Raw genomic sequence first — 14343 nt, 5'->3', positions numbered from 1 at the left:
CTTTGCGTGTGTTTTTGTGCCAGTACCATCCTGTCTTGATGATTGCAGACTTCAAGCTCTATAACTAAGCTGTAATTGGGTTGCCACCAGCTTTGGTTTTCTTTGTCAACATCCCTTTGGCTATCCTGAATAACCAAATAGTCTTTTCTGCTTCCACACAAATGTGGGGATTATTTATTCCAGTTCTGTGGAAAATGTGGATGGTATTTTGGTAGGGATTGCATTGAATCTATGGGTTGTTCTAGGTAACATTTCCACAGTATTTATTCTTCCAGTCCATGAGCATGGAACGTTTTTCCATTTCTTTATGTGTTCCTCCATTTCATTCATGAGTATGGAATAGTTTTTTGAGTGCAGATACTTTGCCTCTTTGGTTAGATGGAGTCCTAAGTATCGTGTGCTTTCAGGTACAATTATACATGGGATGGACTCCTTAATTTCTCTTTCTTCTGTCGCATTGTTGCTGTAGACAAATGCAAGTGATTTCTGTGCATTGATTTTATATCCTGCCACTTTATGGAATTCCTGGATGAGTTCTAGCAATTTTGGGGTGGAGTCTTTTGGGTTTTCCACAGAAAGTATCCTATTGTCTGCAAAGCAAAAGAGTTTGACTTCTGCTTTGCCGATTCAAACGCCTTTTATTTCTTTTTGTTATCTAATGGTTGAGTCTAGGAGTTCTAGTACTATGTTGAACAGTAGTGATGAGAACAGGCATCCTTGTCGTGTTCCTGACCTGAAGGGCTCTCACTTTTTCCCCATTAGGAATGACAGTCTCTGCAGGTTTCCCATACATGCCCTTTATGATGTGGAGGTATGTACCTTCTATCACTCCATGGTGAAGAGATTTGATCAAGAAGGGATGCATTAGTTTCTCAAATGCTTTTTCTGCATCTACTGAGAGGATCCTATGGTTCTTGTTCTTTCTTCTATTCAGGTAGTGGATTCCGTGCATTGATTAGCGGTTGTCGAACCACCTTGCAGCCCAGGCATAAATTCAATTTGGTCGTGGGGAATCATCCTTTTTAATGGGCTGTTGGATCCTATTGGCTATTATGTTGGTGAGAATTTTTGCATCCACATTCATCAAGGATAGTGGTCTGTAATTCTCCTTTTGGGTGGGGCCTTTGTTTGGTTTGGGGATCAAGATAATTCTAGCCTTACCAAAAGGGTTTGGAAGTTTTCCTTCCAGTTCTATTTTTTTGAAAAGTTTCAGAAGAAGAGGTATTAAATCTTCTATAAATGTTTGGTAGAATTCCCCTGGGAAGCCATCTGGTGCCGGGCTCTTGTGTCTGGGGGATTTTTGATGACTGCTTCAATTTCCTTGCTGATTATGGGTCTCTTCAGGTTTCCTTTTCTTCATGGTTCAGTTTTGGTCGTTTCTATGTTTCTGGAAATGCATCCATTTCTTTGAGACTGTCTGATTTTTGATGCAGAGTTGCCATTCTGTTCTTTTAAAAAATTTTTTTAAAATTTTTAAAATTTTTTAAATTAACATATAATCTATTATTAGCCCCAGGGGTACAGGTCTGTGAATCGCCAGGTTTACACTTCACAGCACTCACCATAGCACATACCTTCCCCAATGTCCATAACCCAACCACCCTCTCCTGACCCCGCAACCCCTCTGGCAACCCTCAGTTTGTTTTGTGAGATTAAGAGTCTCTTAGAGTTTGTCTCCCTCCTGAACCCATCCTGTTTTATTTATTCCTTTCCTACCACCCAAACCCCCCACATTGCCACTCAACTTCTCATATCAGGGAGATCATGATAATTGTCTTTCTCTGATTGACTTATTTCGCTCAGCATAATACCCTCTAGTTCCATCCACGTCATTGCAAATGGCAAGATTTCATTTCTTTTGATGGCTGCATAGCATTCCATTGTATATATATACCGCCTCTTCTGTATCCATTCGTCTGTTGATGGACATCTAGGTTCTTTCCATAGTTTGGCTATTGTGGACATTGCTGCTATGAACATTGGGGTGCATGTGTCCCTTTGGATCACTACATTTGTATCTTTAGGATAAATACCCAGTAGTGCAATTGCTGGGTCGTAGGGTAGCTCTGTTTTCAACTTATTGAGGAACCTTCATGTTGTTTTCCAGAGTGGCTGCACCAGCTTGCATTCCCACCAATAGTGTAGGAGGGTTCCCCTTTCTCTGCATCCTCGCCAGCATCTGTCATTCCCTGACTTGTTAAATTTAGCCATTCTGACTGGTGTGAGGTGGTATCTCATTGTGGTTTTGCTTTGTAGTTCCCTGATGCCGAGTGATATGGAGCACTTTTTCATGTGTCTGTTGGCCATTTGGATGTCTTCTTTGCAGAAATGTCTGTTCATGTCCTCTGCCCATTTCCTGATTGGATTATTTGTTCTTTGGGTGTTGAGTTTGATAAGTTCTTTATAGATTTTAGATACTATCCCTTTATCTTTATGTCATTTGCGAATATCTCCTCCCATTCTGTCAGTTGTCTTTTGGTTTCATTGACTGTTTCCTTTGTTAACTGTTTCCTTTGCTGTGCAGAAGCTTTTGATCTTGATGAAGTCCCAATAGTTCATTTCTGTCCTTGCTTCCCTTGCCTTTGGCAATGTTCCTAGGAAGAAGATGCTCTGGCTGAGGTAGAAGAGGTTGCTGCCTGTGTTCTCCTCAAGGATTTTGATGGATTCCTTTCACACATTGAGGTCCTTCCTCCATTTTGAGTCTATCTTCGTATGTGGTGTAGGGAAATGGTCCAGTTTCATTTTTCTGCATGTGGCTGTCCAATTTTCCCAACACCACTTGTTGAAGAGACTGTCTTTTTTTCCATTAGACATTCTTTCCTGCTTTGTCAAAGATGAGTTGACCTTAGAGTTAAGGGTCTATTTCTGGACTCTCTATTCTGTCCCAATGATCTATGTGTCTGTTTTTGTGCCAGTACCATACTGTCTTGATGATGACAACTTTGTAATAAAGCCTGAAGTCTGGAATTGTGATGCCACCAACTTTGGCTTTCTTTTTCAACATTCCTCTGGCTATTTGAGGTCTTTTCTGGTTCCATATAAATTTTAGGATTATTTGTTCCATTTCTTTGAAAAAAATGGATGGTGTTTTGATAGGGATTGCATTAAACATGTAGATTGCTTTAGGTAGCATAGACATTTTCACAATATTTGTTCTTCCAATCCATGAGCATGGAACATTTTTCCATTTCTTTGTGTCTTTCTCCATTTCTTTCATGAGTACTTTATAATTTTCTGAGTATAGATTCTTTGTCTCTTTGGTTAGGTTTATTCCTAGGTTATCTTATGGTTTTGGGTGCAATTGTAAATGGGATTGACTCCTTAATTTCTCTTCCTTCTGTCTTGTTGGTATATAGAAATGCAACTGACTTCTGTGCATTGATTTTATATCCTGACACTTTATCGAATTCCTGTACAGGTTCTAGCAGGGTTGGAATGGAGTCTTTTGGGTTTTCCACATAAAGTAACATATCATCTGCAAAGAATGATAGTTTGACTTTTTCCTCACCGATTTTGGATGCCTTTAATTTCTTTTTGTTTTCTGATTTCTGAGGCTAGGACTTCTAGTACTATGTTGAATAGCAGTGGTGATAATGGATATCCCTGCCGTGTTCCTGACCTTAGCATTTTTCTCCACTGAGAATGATATTCGCTGTGGGTTTTTCATAGATGGCTTTGATGATAGTGAGGTATGTACCCTCTATCGCTACACTTTAAAGAGTTTGATCGAGAAAGGATGCTGTACTTTGTCAAATGCTTTTTCAGCATCTATTGAGAGTATCATGTGGTACTTGTTCTTTCTTTTATTAATCACATTGATTGATTTGCAGGTGTTGAACCAAGCTTGCAGCCCTGGAATAAATCCCACTTGGTCATAGTGAATAATCCTTTTAATGTACTGTTGGATCCTATTGGCTGGTATTTTGGTGAGAAGTTTCACGTCTGTGTTCATCAGGATATTGGTCTGTAATTCTCTTTTTTGATGGGGTCTTTGTCTGGTTTTGGGATCAAGATAATGCTGGCCTCATAAAATGAGTTTGGAAGTTTTCCTTCCATTTCTATTTTTTGGAGCAGTTTCAGGAGAATAGGAATTAATTCTCCTTTAAATGCTTGGTAGAATTCCCCTGGGAAGCCGTCTGGCCCTGGGCTCTTGTTTGTTGGGAGATTTGTGGTGACTGCTTCAATCTCCTTACTGGTTATGGATCTGTTCAGGTTTTCTGTTTCTTCCTCATTCAGTTGTGGTAGTTTATATGTCTCTAGGAATGCATCCATTTCTTCCAGATTGTCAAATTTGCTGGCTTATAGTTGTTCATAAGATGTTCTTCAAATTGTTTGTATTTCTTTGGTGTTGGTTGGGATCTCTCCTCTTTCATTCACAATTTTATTTATTTGGGTCCTTTCTCTTTTCTTTTTGATAAGTCTGGGCAGGGGTTTGTCAATTTATTAATTCTTTCAAAGAACCAGCTCCTAGTTTTTTTTATTTATTCTACTTTTTTTTTGGTTTCTATTTCATTGATTTCTGCTCTGATCTTTATGATTTCTCTTCTCCTACTTGTTTTAGGCTCTCTTTGTTACTCTTTCTCCAGCTGCTTTGGGTGTTGGGTTAGGATGTGTGTTTGAGAACCTTTCTTGTTTCTTGAGAAAGGCTTATATTTCTATATATTTTCCTCTCAGGACTGCCTTTGCTGTGTTCCACAGATTTTGAACAGTTGTGTTTTCATTTTCATTTGTTTCCATGAATTTTTTCCATTCTTCTTTAATTTCCTGGTTGACCCATTCATTCTTTAGTAGGATGCTCTTTAGCCTCCATGTATTTGGGTTCTTTCCAACTTTCCTCTTGTGATTGAGTTTTAGCTTCAGAGCATTGTGGTCTGAAAATATGCAGGGAATGATCCCAATCTTTTGGTACCAGTTGAGACCTGATTTGTGACCCAGGATGTGATCGATTCTGGAGAATGTTCCATATGCACTAGAGAAGAATGTGTATTCTGTTGCTTTGGGATGGAATGTTCTGAATCTATCTGTGATGTCCATCTGTCCAGTGTGTCATTTAATGCCTTTATTTCCTTGTTGATCTTCTGCTTGGAGGATCTGTCCATTTCATTGATAGGGGTGTTAAGTCCCCTACTATTATTGTATTAATGTCAATGTGTTTCTTTGATTGTGTTATTAATTGGTTTATATAGTTGGCTGCTCCCATGTTAGGGGCATAGATATTTAAAATTGTTAGATATTCTTGTTGGACAGGCCCTTTGAGTATGATATAGTGTCCTTCCTCATCTCTTACTATAGTCTTTGGCTTAAAATCTAACTTATCTGATATAAGGATTGCCACCCCAGCTTTCTTTTGATGTCCATTAGCATGGTAAATGGTTTTCCACCCCTTCACTTTAAATCTGGAGGTGTTTTTGGTTCTAAAATGAGTGTCTTGTAGACAGCATATTGTTGAGTTTTGTGTTGTTGTTGTTTTTTCCATTCTGACACCCTGTGTCTTTTGATTGGGGCACTGAGCCCATTTACATTCAGGGTAACTATTGAGAGATATGAATTTAGTGCCATTGTATTGTCTGTAAGGTGACTGTTAACTGTATATTGTCTCTGTTCCTTTCTGGTCTACTACTTTTACGCTCTCTCTTTGCTTAGAGGACCCCTTTCAAAATTTCCTGTAGAGCTGGTTTGGTGTTTACGAATTATTTTAGTTTTTGTTTGTCCTGGAAGCTTTTTATCTCTCCTTCTGTTTCCAGTGACAGCCTAGCTGGATATAGTATTCTTGGCTGCACGTTTTTCTCATTTAGTGCTCTGAATATATCATGTCAGTTCTTTCTGGCCTGCCAGGTCTCTGTGGGTAAGTCTGCTGCCAATCTAATAATTTTACCGTTGTATGTTACAGACTTCTTGTCCCCACTGCTTTCAGGATTTTCTTTGTCACTAAGATTGTAAGTTTTTCTATTAGATGACAAGGTGTGGACCTATTCTTACTGATTTTGAGGGGGGTTCTCTGCACCTTCTGGATTTTGATGCTTATTCCCTTTGCCATATTAAGGAAATTCTCTACAATAATTCTCTCCAGTATACCTTCTGCCGCCCTCTCTCTTTTTTCTTCTTCTGGAATCCCAATTATTCTAACATTGTTTCATCTTATGGTATCACTTATCTCTTGAATTCTCCCCTCATGGTCCAGTAGTTGTTTGTCTCTCTTTTGCTCAGCTTCTTTATTCTCTGTCCTTTGGTCTTCTACATTACTAATTCTCTCTTCTGCCTCATTTATCCTAGCAGTAAGAGCCTCCAGTTTTTATTGCACCTCATTAATAATTTTTTTTTATTTCAGCTTGGTTAGATTTTAGTTCTTTTATTTCTCCAGAGAGGGTTTCTCTAATATCTCCCTTGCCTTTTTCGAGCCCAGCTAGCACCTTGAGAATCATCATTCTGAACTCTAGATCTGACATATTACCAATGTCCATATTGATTAGGTCCCCAGCCTTCGGTACTGCCTCTTGTTCTTTTATTTTTTTTTCTCTTTTTGTGACGAGTTTTTCCTGCCTTGTCATTTTATCCAGATAAGAATATATTAAGGAGAGAATCAAATACTAAAAGGGTGGCAAAGACCCCCAAAAATGTGAGTTAACCAAATCAGAGGAGACTCTGCCACTTCCAGTCAGCGAACGGGAGAAGAATTAGGCACAAACAAGTCAGCTGCAAGAGACTGGGAGCAGGGGACAACAGTCGAGAAGACTGCTGCTGCGAGCAACTCCAGAGTCCCACTTTTATTAGATAGAAACAATAGCCAACAGAAGAACCGATGAAGGTCAAACACTAGTCACATGTCTCGTGGACAAGCAAGGAGGAGGACAAAGTTTATAGTTAATCAAGCACATTCAAAGGACTCATCTAACTAATGGGCGCTTCTGGGAAGAGAAAGGAGCGATAACGGAAAGGGGAAGCAGGCGGTATTTCGTTCCACCCTGAGCTGACCTGCATTCCCAGCTGCCCAGCTTCTGTGAAGGGGCGGCGTTCTGCCCTGAGCGAGCCAGGCATCCCCAGCTGCCCAGCTTCACGGTCGTATATCGTCCTTCTCCCCAAAGACCTGTTGCCGGTATATGTTTTTCTTAAGGCCATATCTAAATGTGCTTGGTAACTAGTAAAATCCTCCAGGGGCTATAGTTTAAGTAACACATTGTTCTGAGGGGCAGTAGCAAGACCCCAAATCGTGGGGGGAAGAAATGGGGTAAAAAGAAGTTTAAAAATTTTAAAAAGAAAATATAGATATTAGACTGGTGAATAGAACAGAGCCACTGACTTAATTTTGGGAGTACTTTGGTTTCTTAGAAGAAACTACCTCCCAAAATTTTAAAGAAAAACATACATACACACACACACACACACACACACACACACATATACACATATACATATATACACACACACACACACACACACACACACACACACAAAACGTTTTATATATATGTGTGTGTGTGTGTGTGTGTGTGTGTGTGTGTGTATACACAAAAATAAGGGTAAACATGATGAAGGGATGGAATGACTGTAAAGATGAAAAATTTTTAAAAAATTCTAAAAAAGGAGTTGATAAGTTGATTGGGAAAAGAAAAAGAAAGCGGAGGGAATTTGCTCAGGCTGGAGACTAGGACAAAGCCCTGTGGTAGATTTAGGGTATATTTTGATCTATTAGAAGAAGTTGTATCCCAAAATTTTTTACAAGAAAAAACCTTTTGTGTATACAAAAAATTAAGTTAGATACAATGAAGGATAAAATATAATAATGAAGATTCAAAAAGATTTTTTTAATGAAAGATATTGTTAAGATAAACTAGCTAAAAATGTTAAAAGAGGAAAGAGTAAAAGTTTAAAAAATTAGATTAAGAAAAAAATAAAATTAAAATTTATTAACTTTGCAAGACTAAAGAATCATGGGAGAAAGCCATGAGTTCCGTACTTTGCTTTCTCCTCCTCTGGAATTCCGCTGTTCTCCTTGATAAGTGAGATTTCTTGCTGATCTTCTGGGGGAGGGGCCTGTTGCAGTGATTCTCAAGTGTCTTTGCCCAAGGCAGAATTGCACCGCCCTTGCCAGGGGCTGGGCTAGGTAATCTGCTCCCGTTCTCTTGTTCTCTGAGGAGCTTTTGTTCCCTGATCACTTTTCATAAAGTTCCGGAGGACAGGAATGAAAATGGCAGCCTCCCAATCTCTGGCCGGGAGGAGCCGAGAGCTCAGGGCCCCACTCCTCAGTGCGCCCTTTCAGAAAGTGGTCGATTTTCTGTTTCTAGAATCGCTGTTCTTCTTCTCTTCAATCTCCTGTTGGATTTGTAGTTGTTCGGAATGGTTAGATAAGCTGTCTAGCTGATCTCCTGCTACCTGATGTTGTCTCAGCTGCTACTCCTCTGCCATTCTGACTCTTCCCCGCCCCCCCCCCCCCCCCCCCGCCATCCTATGTTCTTATATTTGTTTGTATTTCTTTGGTGTTGGGTGTGATCTCTTCTTCTTGAGTCATGATTTTATTGATTCAGGTCCTTTCTGTTTCCTTGTTGAGAAGTCAGGCCAGGGGTGTATCAGTCTTACTAATTCTTTCAAAGAAGCAGCTCCTAGTTTCGTTGATTTGTTCTACTGTTCTTTTGGTTTCTACTTCATTGATTTCTGCTCTAATCTGTATTATTTCTGTTCTCCTTCTGGGTTTAGGCTTTCTATGCTGCTCTTCCTCCAGCTCCTTTAGGTGTAGGGTTAGGTTGTGTATTTGAGACCTTGCTTGGTTCTTGAGAAAGGCTTGTAGTGTGATATACTTCCATCTTAGGACCACCTTTGCTGCCTCCCAAAGATATTGAATGGTTATGCTTTCATTCTCTTGTGTTTCCATGAAATGTTTAAATTCATCTTGAATTGACTGGTTGACCCATTCATTCTTTAGTAGGATGCTCTCTAGCCTCCATGTATCTGAGTTGTTTCCACCTCTCCTCTTGTAATCAAGTTCCATTTTTCAAAGCGTTGTGGTTTGAAAATATGCAGGGAATGATCCCAGTCTTTTGGGATGAAAGTGAACATGGCAGCTTCCCAGTCTCTGGCCCTGGAACTGAGAGCTCGGGCCCCACTCCTCAGTGCGCCCTCACAGAAAAGCGGTCAGTCCTTCGTGTCTCCCTGGTCTCTGTCCACACTCCGTGCTCACTGGACCTGAGACCAAGCATTTCTGTCTCTGGCACACGACCCTGTTTGGAGTCTCAAAGCCAGCAGACTCCTGCAGCATGCTCAGGCACCACCCCTTGGGGAGGAAGGGGGCTCTCCCCAGGTGTGCCGCTTCTTGGGCCCCTTCTCAAAGAGCAGTGGCCACACTGTGCCATGGATCACAGTTGATGGCAGCCTCCAGCTTAGAGCCCACTCCTGGGCTCACTCTTTGCAGCCGGCTTCCCTGTTCTGATACCTGGGAGCTCTGCTGCCCTCAAGCGCCCCTGGTCTTCCTGGGACCCCGAGGATCCTGAGACCACACTGTCCCATCGAGGGTTCCATCTCTGCCCAGCTGCCAGAGCGACGTCCCTCACCAGAGCAGACTTCTAAAAGCTCCGATTTTGTGCTCTGCTTGGCAGTAGCCGGCTGACAGAGGCTCCTCCCCCCCCGGGGTTTATCTTCCCAACTATCAGCTTAGACTCACTCTGCTGTACCTCCTACCTTGTGGAAAGTGGGTGCTTTTCTGTTTGTAGAGTTGCTCGTATTTTATAGGCTCTCCGCTTGAATTTGCAGGTGTTCAGAATGGTTTGATAGCTATCTAGCTAAAGTCCTGTGCCGGATGAAATGAAGGTCTGCTACTCCTCCACCATCTCGGACTCTCTCTCTCCTTCTTTCTCCAGAGTGCTTTGGGTGTTTGGGGTCTTTTGTGATTCGATACGAATTTTAGGACTGTCTTCTATTTCTCTGAATAATGCCATCAGAATTCAGGTGGGGATTTCATCCCAAGAGTTGATGGCTTTCGGTACGGTGCACATGTGAACGTTATCAACTCTTCCAGTTAATGAGCATGGCATATGCTTGCATTTATTTGCGTCGTCTTCCAAACCTTTGGGCCATACATTCACCCACCAGCATGCACATATTTTTCCTTCCTTTTCCACCATGTGTTCAGTATACCAGGTCTTCCTCATTCTTGGTTATTTGTATTCCTAGATTTTTTTTTGCTTGATGCAGTTGTCAATGGCATTGCTTTCTTAATTTCTCTAAGTGAAAGTTGGGCATCAGTGTATAGAAATACAAGTTGGGGCACTTGGGTGGCTCAGTCAGTTAAGTGTCTGCCCTCAGGTCAGGTCATGATCCTGAGGTTCTGGGAATGATCCGGCATTGGGCTCCCTGCTCAGCAGGGAGTCTGCTCTTCCCTGACTCTCTGCCGCTCCCCCTGCTTATGCTCTCTCTCTGTCTCTCTGTGACAAATAAATGCATCCTTTTAAAGAAATACAACATGTCTCTGTATATTGACTTTTTATCCTGCAGCTTTACTGAATTTGTTTATTCTATCAGGACTGTGTGTGTGTGTGTGTGTGTGTGGACTCTTCAGGGATTTCTACACATAGTATGATGTCATCTGCAAATAGTAACCATTTTCTTTTCCTATTTAGATTTAATATTTTTGTTTTGTTTTGTTTTTTGTCTAAATTCGGTTTGGCTAGGGTTTTCAGTACAATGATGAGTGAAAATGGTAAGAGTGGGCATCTTTATCTTGTTCTTGCTGGTAGTGGGAACTTTTTCAGCATTTTACCATTGAGTATAATGTCAGCTGTGGGCTTTTCATATAGGCTTTTGTTTGGTGGAGGTTTGTTCCCTCAGTACCCAGATGGTTTAGAGTCTTTATCATAAATGCATATTGAATCATGTCAACTGTTCTTTCTGCTCTATTGTAACAGTCCTAGGATTTTTGTCTTTTATTTTGTTGAGGTGATGTGTGCTATTGGTGGATGTGCAGATGTGGAGTGATCCCTGTGTCCCTGGAATAAATCCCACTGGATCGTGTTATGTGATTCTCCTGATTGTTGAATTGATGTTGCCGATAACTTGTTGAGGATTTTGCATCTCTGTTCATGGGGGATAGTGGCCTTTCCTTTTCTTGTGGCGTCCTTGTCTTGTTTTGGTAGCAGGATAATGCTGCCTTCATAAAATGGGTTTGGACGTATGCCCTTCTCTGCTTTTTTAAACACTGCTTGGGAAGGGTTGATATTAATTCTTCTTGTACTGTCTGGTTGAACTCCTCAGTGAAACTGTCTGGCCTTGGGCATTTGTTTCCTGGGAGGACTTGATTATCGAATCAGTCTTTTCACTAGTGATCAGTCTCTTCAGATTTTTTTTCCCCTTCACGGTTCATTCTAGGTTGTTGTTAGGAACTTACCATTTCTTCTAGGTTGTCCAAGGTGTTCTCCTCTACTTGCTCACAGTACTCTCTAATGATCCTTTGTATTTTTGTGATATTCCTTGTAATAGCTCATGTTTCTTTATTTTTTTTTTAAGTTTTTCACATTTTAAATTTAAATTCAGTTAGCCAAGGTAGTTTTTGATGTAATGGTCAGTGATTCATTAGTTGCATGTAACACCCAGAGCTCATCACCACGTGTCCCCTCCTTAATACCCATCACCCAACTACCCCGCCGCGCAACCTATAACTCTCCTCCAGTTTGTTCCTATGATTAAGAGTCTCTCATGGTCTGTCTCCCTCTCTGATTTCTTCCCATTCAGTTTTCTCTCCCTTGCCCTGTGGTCCTCAACACTATTCCTTGTGTTCCACATAGGAGTGACACCATATGATTACTGTCGTTCTCTGCTTGACTGATTACATTTATCATAACCCCCTCCAGTTCCATCCATGTTGATGCAAATGGTGGGCATTCATCCCTTTTGATGGCTGAATACTATTCTATGGTATGTATGTACCACGTCTTCTTTGTCCATTCCCCTGTTGAAGGACCTATCAGCTCCTTCCACAGTGTGGCTCTTGCGGACATTGCTGCTATGATCACTGGGCTCAGGTGTCCCTTCTCTTCACTGCATCTGTATCTTTGGGGTAAATACCCAGGAGTGCAATTGCTGGGTCATAAGGCAGCTCTATTTTTAACTTTTTGAGGAACCTCCATGCGGTTTTCCAGAGTGGTTGCACCAGTTTGCATTCCCATCAACAGTGTAAGAGGGTTCCCCTTTCTCCACATCCTCACCAACGGCTGCTGTTTCCCGTCCTGTTAATTTATCGATCCTAATTGCTAGAAGGTGGTATCTCATTGTGGTTTTGAATTCCCTGATGACAAGTGATGTGGAGCATTTTTTCATGTTCTGTTTTCCATTTGTGCGTCTTCTTTGGAGAAGTGACTCTTCCTGTCTTCTGCCCATTTCTTGAGTGGTTTCTTTGTTTCTTGGGCATTGAGTGGTTCTTTGTAGATCTTGGATAGCAGATTTTAACCTGTCATGCCATTTGCAAATATCTTCTCCCATTCTGTAGGCTGCCTTTTAGGGTTTTGTTTTGTTTTTTTTTTTTTTTTGTATTTTGTAACACTGTTTTATTAAGAGTGAGCTTTTTTCAGTATTCCTAAACTGTAAACAATGGAAAACTGAAGTATCAAAGGAAACACATCAGGGATCATATATAACAGACAAAAACCTTTAAATTTTCTTATTGCCTTTATACAATAATCAATGCATATTTAAGTAAAACACTTTATTAGGCAAACATTTTTGCATATGCTGCCTTCTCTTTATCTTTCTGTGCCTTTGTCTTTTGTTTGACTTTCAGCAACTCTACCTGGATAGCTTTATCTTCTGGTGCTCTCTACTGAGCTTTCTTAAGATCAGCCAGTGCTTGATCGTATTCTTTCAATCCTTGCCATCCTTGAGCTCTACGGTACAATGCTTTGGTATTGGATGGGTCTATTTCAAGAGCCTCCAAACAACTGTCGATTGCTCCCTGCCAATTTGACATCTTCAGTTTACAAGCACCAATATTCAGCACACAGCTTAAAGCTATAGGTTGTAGCTTTGATCTATCTGCTTGCTCAGTAACAGCCTTTGAACCTTCCACATACCTTAAAATTTTTGTATATTTTTTTATGGCCATTTCCCAGTTCTGAGATTTGAAAAAAGTATTTCCAATATTTTTTACATCTTCAGATATTAGTAACATTTTATTTACATCTTTTAAATCTATATCTGCATCCTCAGGGAAGTCTGGATGACTGTCACCAGAGCCATCTTTTGGGTATATCCCCCAATCATCCCCTTCCTTCAATTCTCCGCATTCTGCAATAACGCACAATTTGGCAGGTTTTTCGCCTTTCACTTCTACATTTTCCAGTATCCTTGCCACACCCATTCCTTTAATTACTTGGCCAAATACCACATGTTTCCCATCCAAGTGAGGAGTTGGGACTGTTGTGATAAAGAACTGAGAACCATTTGTATTGCAGCCTGCATTTGCCATGCTCAATAAACCTTCCTGATCATGCTTATAATAGAAATTTTCATCTTCAAATTTTTCACCATACTTTCTCCACCTGTCCCATTTTGATTTGAGAAGTCTCCACCCTGAATCATAAATTTCTTAATAATTCGATGGAAAGGGCATCCTTTGAAATGGAGAGGTTTCCCAGTGGTGGGTCCAATGCCTTTTTCTCCTGTACATAACACATGAAAATTTTCTGCAGCTTTGGGTACAATATCTGCAAACAATTCTAAGACAATTCGACCAACTCGCTCCCCTCAGATGTCCACGTCAAAGAAGACTCTGGGGTTACGGGGGCTGGAAGGCTTAGTTTTCGGGGACAGGTGCGACATTTTGAATTGCAGACGCGCTTGGGAGCGAACTCAGAAAACCTTGTGGATCACCGGCAGCTCAACCCGAAAGCCTGCCTTTTAGTTTTGTTAATTGTTTTCTTTGCTGTGCGGAAGCTTTTTACCTTGATGGAGTTCCAATAGTTCATTTTTGCTTTTGTTTCCCTTGCCTTTAGGGACATGTCTTGCAACAAGTTGCAGTGTCCAAGGTTGAAGAGGTTGTTGTCTGTGTTCTCCTATAGGATTTTGATGTGAGACAGGAATCAATTATCTTTCTTTCCTGATTGTATTGGAGCCCTCTCTCTTTCTTGGTGAGTCTAGCTAAAAGTTTGTCAGTTTTTTGTTTGTTTGTTTGTTTACTATTAAGACTCATGAACAGGGGCGCCTGGGTGACTCAGTGGGTTGAGCCTCTGCATTCGGCTTGGGTCATGGTCCCGGGGTCCTGGGATCGAGCCTGCTTCCCTTCCTCTTTCTCTGCCTGCCTCTCTGCCTACTTGTGATCTCTCTCTCTCTCTCTCTCTCTGTCAAATAAATAAATAAATCTTAAAA

At 40.9% G+C, this 14343-nt stretch overlaps 1 pseudogene across 1 annotated transcript; it reads right to left on the bottom strand.

Moving 5' to 3' along the window:
* Nucleotides 1-12610: 12610 nt before the first annotated feature.
* On the bottom strand, nt 12611-13797 carry LOC308344982 (peptidyl-prolyl cis-trans isomerase D-like; annotated as a pseudogene). The gene has a single exon. The product of its transcript is annotated as a peptidyl-prolyl cis-trans isomerase D-like (transcript).
* Between the last annotated feature and the right edge of the window lie 546 nt (nt 13798-14343).

This window comes from Martes martes (assembly GCF_963455335.1).
Source record: "Martes martes genome assembly, chromosome: 6".
NCBI lineage: Eukaryota > Metazoa > Chordata > Mammalia > Carnivora > Mustelidae > Martes > Martes martes.
The sequence above is the reverse complement of the archived record's forward strand: the minus strand, read 5'-3'. Positions and strand labels throughout refer to the sequence as shown.